Source organism: Parasteatoda tepidariorum, chromosome 2 (assembly GCF_043381705.1).
Source record: "Parasteatoda tepidariorum isolate YZ-2023 chromosome 2, CAS_Ptep_4.0, whole genome shotgun sequence".
In the NCBI taxonomy this organism is placed as follows: Eukaryota; Metazoa; Arthropoda; class Arachnida; order Araneae; family Theridiidae; genus Parasteatoda; species Parasteatoda tepidariorum.
In genome coordinates, this window is record NC_092205.1 from 25,774,563 (window position 1) to 25,782,867 (window position 8,305).

General features: G+C 30.9%; 1 protein-coding gene and 1 long non-coding RNA gene across 2 annotated transcripts in view; one reads left to right on the forward strand and one right to left on the reverse strand.

Moving 5' to 3' along the window:
- Positions 1 to 8,305, reverse strand: part of LOC107456201 (cuticle protein 14-like) — a 206,301-nt gene that overhangs the window by 181,488 nt on the left and 16,508 nt on the right. The gene's annotated exons all lie outside the window — the stretch shown is intronic.
- Positions 1 to 8,305, forward strand: part of LOC107447789 (uncharacterized) — a 10,111-nt gene that overhangs the window by 485 nt on the left and 1,321 nt on the right. Inside the window, exon 2 of the long non-coding RNA XR_006226685.2 lies at positions 6,580 to 6,681. This is a non-coding gene — a long non-coding RNA (uncharacterized lncRNA). The remainder of the gene's footprint in view (positions 1 to 6,579; positions 6,682 to 8,305) is intronic.

Consider the following 8,305-nt stretch of genomic DNA (forward strand, 5'->3'; position numbering starts at 1 on the left):
TATATATATATATATACCGGCTGAAAAGTTCGTAGGCTGACACATAGATGGGGCTACTATTATCAAAAACATATGATTTTTAGTTAGTTCTAACCTTCGAAAGACACGTGTATAAATTCGACAGCTGTCGGAGTTTGTGAGATATAGTATTTTTAGTGAAGCAACTTTTGTTGGTTTAAAAACAATGGATAAAAAGGAATTTCGCGTGTTTATAAAGCATTGCTTTTTATCGAAGAAAAATACTCTTGAAGCAAAGGCTTGGCTTGAGAAACATTATTCGAACTCTGTACCAGAAAATCAAGCATTGAGAAGTGATTTGCTAAGTTTAAACAAGGCGAAATGAACACCGACGAAGATGCGCACCGTGGACTCCCCAAAGAGGCTGTTAGCGAAGAAAATATCAAAAAAGTCCACAAAATAATTTTAGATTACCGTAAAGTGAAGTTGATCAAAATATCTGAGACTCTAAAGATATCAAAGGAAAGTGTTAGACATATCGTGAATGAATATTTGGGTATGAGAAAGCTCTAGGCAAAGTGGGTGCCGCACGAGCTCACAATTGACCAAAAACAACAACGAATTGATGATTCTGAGCTGTGTTTGAAGCTGTTTAATCGTAATAAATCTGAATTTATGTGTCGATATATAACAATGGGTGAAACATGGCTCCATAATTTCACACTAGAGTTCAATCGACAGTCAGCGAGTGAACTGCACGAGAGGAACCAACTCCAAAGCTTGGAAAGATGCAAAAGTCAGCAGACAAAGTTTCGGCATCAGTATTTTGGAATGCTCATGGTTTAATATTCATTGACTATCTTGAAAAAGGAACAACCATCAACATCGACTATTACATAGTGTTATTGGAGAGTTTGAACTAGGAAATCACAGAAAAACGGCCCCATTTGAAGAAGACGAAAGTGCTGTTTCATCAAGACAATGCACCATGTCACAAGTCAATGAAAACGATGGCAAAATTATATAAATTGGTCTTCGAATTGCTTCCGCATCCACGGTATTCTCCAGATTTGGTCCCCCGCTACTTTTTCCTGTTCTCAGACCTCAAGAGAATGCTCACTGGAAAGAAATTTAGCTTCCATGAAGAAGTAGTCACCGAAACTAAGCCCTATTTTGAGGCTAAAGACAAATCGTACAATAAAAATGGTATCGAAAAATTATATGACCGCTATAATCGCTGTATCGCCCTTGAAGGAAACTATATTGAATAATAAAATGAAATGTTATCATAAAAAATTTTTTTCCTATGTTAGCCTACGAACTTTTCAGCCCACCTGTTAGATAGATAGATAGATAAGGAAAAGGAGAAAAACTGATTAAATTAAGAAAATTAAAAGGTATTACTTACTGCACATAAGCTGCAAGTATGTAGAACTCATAAAATAAGTTAAAAATATAGAGGAATCATGGAAAATAATAAAGATTAACGAAAAGAGAAGAAGAAAAATTATTAAAATATAATATTTAAAAAAATAAAAGTATATATATTAAGAAGCCGGAAAACAGAAAAATGAAAAAATATAATCTCTGAGATATTATCTTCTTTTCATCTTTTTTGCTTTTTAGTATATATTTTTAAAATTTTTTTTTGAATATTTTATTTTAATAATTTTCCTTCTTTTTTCATTAATCTTTATTATTTTCCGTGTAAAAAATTACTACCATTGACGCCACCGCTATTTCTGAAACTTTTAGACGAAACAGCTTTTCATTCGCAATAACTAAAAAACCTTTAAATCATTCTTGAAATATTTCCCGTTCATGCAAGTTCATTTGAATTCGCTATTCGCTTTATAGATTTCGTTTCATGTTTTATTCTGTTTGTTCTTTATATTTTATTTTCTGTTCGTACGTGATGTTTTTACTTAATGTGTTCTATTTTATTTGTTAAAATTTTTTTGTAAAAATTTTTTTGTGCTCTCCTCACACTATTGTATTGACAGATTTTACTTTGGCTATATTGATACAGTATGAAAAAGCACTCCTATTTGCGGATATAATCGTGTGAGCTGATGAAAAGACTGTATTTTTTATTTTCCGGATTTTTATAGATTCGGATTATTATTAATCGGATTATAATTAAATCGGATATATTTTTCCGGTTTCTTATTGTTTTTATTTTTATTATTATTTCCCCTCCCCCTTTTCTCTTTGTTCTGTAATTTTATTTTTTCTCTATTTTCTCTACATTTTGAACTTATTTTATGAGATCTATTTATTTGCAGCTTATGTGCACTTATCATAATAAAACTTACTGTTTTTCTTCGAGTTTTTTTTCTTTAATTACAAGCAGAAATAGATTTTGACATTTTTTTATGATCAAATACTGTCCAATATTTACTTAAAAAAATCTGCTTGATTATCAGTTATATTCGCACTAAAATATTATCAAAGAAAAGCAGTTTCGAGTTGTTGTTTTTTCATTCATATTCAAACATTTATCAATAATTGATTTCTTAAAGTTACTGCTCTAACAGGCACTGAAAAAATCTGCTACAATATCGGAATTATATTGGTACTAGAATATAAAATCCTAATAAAGTAGTTTTAAATTTTTTTTCATTCATATTCAAACACTTATCAATAATTTATTTCTTACAGTTACTAATCAAACACTGAAAAAATCTGTTACTTTATAGGAATTATATTGGTACTAAAATCTAAAATCCAAAAAAAATTGTTTTAAATTTTTGTTTTATTCGTATTCAAAAATTTATGAATAATTGATTTCTTATAGTTACTAATCTAACAGGTACTTTTGTTACATTATCGGATTTATATTGGAACTAAAATATAAAATCCAAAAAAAGTAGTTTTGAATTCATATTCAAAAATTCATTCATATTTAAAAAGTTACCAATTATTGATTTTGTAAATTAAGGAAATAAATGGCTGCAAATTTCAAAAATTACTGTTTGGAAGTGAACAGTGTTAGGAAGATTTTGCCTTAAACTCAGAAAGAGACACCGGTGTTTCATAGCCTATTTCCTAACCGTTAATTATTCTTCGTCAAAGGGTAAAAAATTGAAATTTCCAGAATTTTTGCTAATTTTGTTAAAATTTTAAAAGCCTCGCCACGAAAGGACTGGTTTAAAATGGAGTTTCATTTGAAATTTGAAATCATTTGCATGTAGCGGTGGGGAAATAACTCTAAATCAAATTTACAAAACAAAGAATCGCACTTCTAAACCTTAACTTAGCCTCCACTACAACAAATTTTCTCAAGTATCCTGCAAAATTGGCTGCCCAGTGAACTTTTGCTTTATGTTAATTAGAAAAAGTCAAAAAAGCTCTAAAGTGGCCTGCATGATTTTAAATTAATTTTTTTTCGTAATTTTATACTACCCGGTCTTATGTCTACCGGGAAATTCTTTTTACAAAAAAAACAGGCTCCATAATAGAAGGAAGCAAATGGTACCTTTATAAATGAAAAAGTAATAGGGCATTCATCCTTAAATGTATGATCAGATATATTGCTTAATTCGGTTGGGTATTTTCGTTAAATGTTCAAATACTTATGCACATGTTCTTTAGCTCCATATATTCTACATATCTCTTTAATTTAGTTTTTCGAAACTCTGTCACCGAAGAAAATAAAAAAGCCATAGTTTAAGCTCCTTAAAATTGAAAAAAAATGCGATGATTTTAAATTAAATATAGAATCTTGCCATGAAGAATTATCATGACTTTAGAACAGGCAAATAACTTAAATATGTAAATAAACTTTTTTAAATATCGACAATTTGGCGACATTTTTCAACCTAGATGAAAATCATCAAAATCACTGCCGCATTCACAGTTTTTGCAAATTGTTATGAGCCAAAGTAATGCAGCATTGGAGTAAGTTTTTAAATATAAAAGAATTAGACCACAAATGCTTTTCATTTTCACAAAACTGTGTCTTTTCTCCGTATTGACATTTTGTGCCATTTTCAAAATAAGTGCAGACAGCGCTGGCGCTAAACTTGACCTAACAGTCATGAGTAACAGTTGCAAACTCACAGCACTAATAAAAATAGCATATTATTTGCAAAAAATTTATTGTTCCGTACTACGACGGAGCCTTCGAAAAACAGCCTTTAGGTAGAACATTACCATTGAGTTAGCGGGTAAATACCTTAATTTAAAAAATAATTAATAAAATAAAAAATTAATAAATAAAAAATTAATTTAATAAAAGAACCTTTTTCATTACTGTCAAAGATAGCGTGTACTTTCGAACACAGAAGACCCTAAGATTTTCTTACATGAAATCAGATTTTATGATTTGAAATTATGTTCTGGATCAGGCAGTGCAGCTGAATAGAGGGCGTTATACATAAGATTTAGAACAATTTTAATATTTATTTATTTATTTTATTAATTGCTTTCGCACAGAAAACCAAACTTCACGATCGGAATTTCCTTTCTGGAATTTTCTCTTAATTGAAAAAATATCCTGTGTTTTCCTTATACTCTAAAGTCATTCTGTACATCCATTTCATTATTTTATTCATAATGTAATTATGAGATTTGCTTATGATAAACCAAACTTTGAGTCCTTGATTACTCTTATAATAAACCAAATCAACTTCGTCATTTGGTACGTCCTAATTCAAAACAAGTTTTTCTTAAACTAAACACCTCTGAAGTTACGAAAAAATTCTCTAAGTATTTCTTGAGAAATTTAGAAAAATGTTGAAAATTGAAAATGTCTCTTCAATTATTGTAAAGTAGTGTATTCTTCACGCAAAATCAAATGAAATCAAACGTAAGTCAGTAAAATTAATGGTTCGAAAGTTTAAGTAATTATGCATAAAAAATACAGTTTTCTTCTTAGACCCATTTACTCATTACTATTGCTATATAGAATAAAAAACTATTACGTCCTATGTCTTACAAAAGTTAAGAAACAAAGTTTTGACTTTATATCTTCATGCGTCTGATTCTTAGACAAAGTAATACATAATTTTGAACACATATTTGTACGCCAATTCCAATGAAATTAATATTAAGTAGATTGGTCGAACAGTTTTTAAATAAGTGTTTGTTGTACTAATTTTATAAATCCGAAATTATATTTTTTCTACATGCAAGTCTCATAATTTATGAAAATCAACTTATCAATTTGCATTTGGTTTTATTATATTCACCGCTAGCAAATGCATTGGAAAGAATGTCTATCTCGTATTGAAATTAAAGTGTAAGTTTAGCTTCCAATTGCTCCAAAAAATGGATCACTATAGGCGTATGTCAAGACAAAATGGCACAGTGGTTAAGGTACTAAGCTGAGTTGTCATTATGATAAACCGGGGTTCTTATTCCCCAGGCGACATGGAGATCGCGTTATTTAACTTTAATTATATACGTTATTAGTTCNTAAACCAAATCAACTTCATCATTTGGTACGTCCTAATTCAAAACAAGTTTTTCTTAAACTAAACACCTCTGAAGTTACGAAATAATTCTCTAAGTATTTCTTGAGAAATTTAGAAAAATGTCGAAAATTGAAAATGTCTCTTCAATTATTGTAAAGTAGTGTATTCTTCACGCAAAATCAAATGAAATCAAACATAAGTCAGTAGAATTAATGGTTCGAAAGTTTAATTTTTTATGCATAAAAAATACAGTTTTCTTCTTAGACCCATTTACTCATTACTATTGCTATATAGAATAAAAAACTATTACGTCCTACGTTTTGCAAAAGTTAAGAAACAAAGTTTTGACTTTATATCTTCATGCGTCTGATTTTTAGACAAAGTAAGTGCATAATTTTGAACACATATATGTACGCCAATTCCAATGAAATTAATATTAAGTAGATTGGTGGAACAGTTTTGAAATAAGTGTTTTTTGTACTAATTTTATAAATCCGAAACTATATTTTTTTCTACATGCAAGTCTCATAGTCCCGCAGTGAACTGATCGTTAAGACACGGTTCCCAGCAGATCACCGAAGTCAAGCATCTCTGGCTACGGTCAGTGTGCGGGTGGGTGACCACATGGATCAGCCTGCGTAGGGACCGAGGGTGTGCGGTATTGGTCCTCGTTAAACTGTTCTACCGTGAAGTGCTCAACTTCGCGTGCAGGTCGTCGGGCTACCGAAGCGGGGGTGCCATCCCCTCTGCAGAGGATAAAACTTGTGATGGTATGTCTTCGGATCATCCTCAGGGATGTTTCCCAGACCGTCGCCAATAGCCCATAGTGCAGCTCTAGTGCAACGTAAATGAACAACAACAACAACAGCAAGTCTCATAATTTATGAAAATCAACTTATCAACTTGCATTAGGTTTTATTATATTCAATGTTAGCAAATGCATTGGAAAGTATGTCTATCTCGTATTAAAATTAAAGTGTAAGTTTAGCTTCCAATTGCTCCAAAAAATGAATCACTATAGGCGTATGTCAAGCCAAAATGGCACAGTGATTAAGGTACTAAGCTGAGTTGTCCTTTTGATAAACCGGGGTTCTTATTCCCCAGGCTAAAGGAGATCGCGTTATTTAACCTTAATTATATACGAAATTGGATCAGAAATGAATTAACATACATTAAATTTTTGTTTCATCTATTTTTCTTTCAGATTGTGATTGTGGAACTGGCTCCTTAGCATGTGTCAAGGTAAATGAAAAAAAAGTTTGTCTTTGCGAAGATGGTAGAGCTCAAAAGGGAGACACATGCGAAGGTAAGAGGAGTTTTTGCAATATAGTCTATTCTAAATATTTTGACAAATGCTTGAATATGTTGTGATATATCTTAAATTCTATTTCACTCGTCAATAGTTAGTGAGTTATTTAAAATTACTCACTAGCCTCGACTCAACTTGTAAACCTCGACTTTCTAAATAACTCTGTAAAACGATGTAAAATACAATTGGTTTTACACACTCCAATTAATTTTTTCTCTTCCAAATATACGCTCTCTTAATACACTACCGAGCAATTCAAAAATCAATGTAAGCTACAAAAAATTCAAAATTGAGATTTCTATAAATTTCATATTTTTGTATGATAAGCTATCGATTGCAATTTTTTTTTTCAGAAATAGTTTTTGCAAAGGCAACTTTATCTGCAGGAGAAAAGAAATGGCGTCAGACAAAGCTGACATTTAGACAGTAAAAACCATGCAAAGAATATTTTATTTTAAAAAAATATTTTCAGAATTTAATTCGGAAAATATACATATTTTTTAAAAAAAGGATATTATGTCTATAATCCATATATTTAGCATTTCCGTATATATTATATATATAACGGTCTGTTCAAGGAAAGTATATTAAGGAAAGGATATTTTTGGACTACCCTTCCCCCTTTGTCAGTAAAAGTAAGCAAATCACAAGCATTTTCCCATTACCTTAGGCAGTTGCTTCCACACCATTGATTTTTGACATTTGCAGTAGTAGTTTTTGGATTAAATTCAAATAAAAATATATAACTTCGAGTAAAACCAATTTTAAATTTTAATTTCGTTTTGAGTGGAATATTCTTAATGAATTTTTTGTGTTCATATCTCCTGACCTATAAAACTCCTTGATGAATTTATTTATTTTATTATTTTTCTCAAATTTTTCCTTTCATTATTCCTTAACATTTATTTCAGATTTGAAATTTTTTAATGTCTAACTTTTTCGTTACTTTTTTTTATTTTGTTTATTGAGGAAATTTTGAAAATAAAGGCATTTTAATGCCATGCGTAAACATTGCTTATAACACTCCCCCCCCTTGCGAGCAAAAATAAGAAAATCACCAAATCTCTTCCACCATAAGGTGCTTACGTAATATTAGAATGGCCCCTTTAATCCGTATATTTCGAATTTCTGTATATTTATTTATAGTCTGAAGTAGTCAGCCAGGTGACCAAGCAGTCAGCTTGCCTTATTGCTAAGTCAATGATTGCGGGTACAAACCCAACTGAGGTCATGGATGTTTCTGCGTGAGTTTTTTTTTTTTTGTATTGTATAATTTGTAAATGCGACCCACTCCAGGAATGGGTATGTATGGCAGTGTGGCGTGGAAAACGCTGCTTACCTCCGTGACTTAGGCAAAGAATATGATTTAAGTATGACTTTGACTTAGGTACAAAGGTTCCAACCGGGTAACGTTAAATGAGTAACACTTTCGGCATCTTCCGAGACTAAAGAACGAGAGTCAGTACCTGCTGCTAGAAAAAAAAATATTAACCTGAAATAGGCCCAGCACTCTGATAGTTTTATTGTTCTGTGTAAATTATTATGCATGAAACTTTAACACAAAGCCTCTGTAATTTAGTTCGTTAAGGGACTATAAAAATGAAGAGCATTGTAAGAGAAT